The 1,609-nt window shown below is 40.3% G+C and overlaps 1 long non-coding RNA gene across 1 annotated transcript; it reads left to right on the top strand.

Annotated features, from left to right (window-relative positions):
* The first annotated feature begins 610 nt into the window (after positions 1 to 610).
* LOC120290267 lies at positions 611 to 1,220 on the top strand. Its single transcript, XR_005548132.1, has 2 exons — positions 611 to 729; positions 851 to 1,220. It is a non-coding gene; the product is annotated as an uncharacterized LOC120290267 (long non-coding RNA).
* The last annotated feature ends 389 nt before the right edge of the window (positions 1,221 to 1,609 follow it).

The following is a 1,609-nucleotide window of genomic DNA, read 5'->3' as shown; positions in this document are numbered from 1 at the left end:
GTTCCCCGGGCATCTCGCCGGCAATGCCGGCTCAGATCTACTGTCGTTAGCTTGATGCGTGACTCCGTGTGCTCTTTCTAATCCGCACACCAACATTCGGCGGACGGTAAGGGTCAATCTTGGGTTCGCGCGCAAAATCTGTGATCTTTCGGTGTGCGCTACTGTTCTGTTTATGTGTGAATCTCCAGTTTAGTTTAGAGTCTGGACTTAGCAGGGCGAGGTAGTGAGGTCGTTTTCTACAAGCAAAGGGGCTTCAGGAGTTTGGGAAATGCTGTGTGAATGAATCGTGTTTCATTTGAGTTATGTGGGAATGCTTGGTGTTGGTTCGGATGATGCACCGAAAGTGGTTGTTGGGTCGATTCTTGGCAAACGTGGAATTAGAATTATCCGAGCAGTGAGTCCTGAAATGCTTGCGGATAGGGATGGAGGGTTATTGAAATTTGGATCATATAAACTGGGTCTCCATTGTTCATGCGTTCTCGCGTAGTTTTGTCTGAGAAATAGTTGAATGCACTTGCCGAAGTTGCAAATTTACTCTGGATGTGGTTGTTCTGGGTCTTCCTATCTCCTCTTTATGTATGTAATTTTGTTTCTGTTCTTTTTAGATTAATAATTGAGAGATGGAGGTGGAGAAAAGACGGTCAAAGGGAGGCTTCCTACAATTTTTCGACTGGAATAGCAAGTCCAGGAAGAAGCTGCTCTCGAACAGTCCTGATATACCTGGTCCTGGTACAACCCGCATTGTCCTTTTATCAATTTTATTAGTCACGCCCGCGCATTGCTAGCATATGAAAGTTTTCTGGTAAATGGCTCATATGGTGCCATTAACGTGATTTGTTTCTTGCTGTAGATGGAGTTAAGCAAGGAACAGAGGATGCAGAGATCTTGGCGAAGTCAAGAGCCTCGTTTAGAAGTCAAAGTCAATGATATTCTCGTGCCAGGAAGTTTCACTGTTTCTCATTCGAGTAATCAAATTCCCAACTAAGCATGTTACTAGAAACCAGGATTAAATCAAGTATAGCTATTTCCCATTTCAAACTATAATTGTCACTAAACCTTGAAATTATACAGATTTTCTTTTCAAACTCTTGAAAGTCTTTTCATAAGTGAAGACAAGATAAAGATATTTGCATTTTCACACGGCGATCAGATATCAAAGGGAAAATATGCAAGCAAATCACTGGAGCTTAATCTTGAAGAAGAAAAGGACATTTATGCAATTAGATGAGTGCACTTCCTAGTCAATTTTGCAGAATATTTCCCACCATTTTGTGTGATATGCTTCTGAATCTCCTTCTATGCATCTAAGATAATGAATGACATAAAAATTGAAAAACTGGAGGACAATCAATAGTAGTAGCTATATCAAATCATCGGTACCAACAAGAATTCCTGTGATACATATTGTTGATCCAGAAAATGGAAGAACTCCGTAAGACTCCAGAGGAACAACACGGTGCTCATTACGGCATTGGTATAACCAATTAATGGTGACAACAGGTATCTTCAAAACATTTAAAGCCCACTGCACAAGGACAATACTAATTGATAAATACAATTTATCTCTCAAGATGGGATTATAAAAGAATTTGCACAGAAAATACTCAAA

This window comes from Eucalyptus grandis, chromosome 1, assembly GCF_016545825.1.
Source record: "Eucalyptus grandis isolate ANBG69807.140 chromosome 1, ASM1654582v1, whole genome shotgun sequence".
Taxonomy (NCBI): domain Eukaryota; kingdom Viridiplantae; phylum Streptophyta; class Magnoliopsida; order Myrtales; family Myrtaceae; genus Eucalyptus; species Eucalyptus grandis.
The sequence above is the reverse complement of the archived record's forward strand: the minus strand, read 5'-3'. Positions and strand labels throughout refer to the sequence as shown.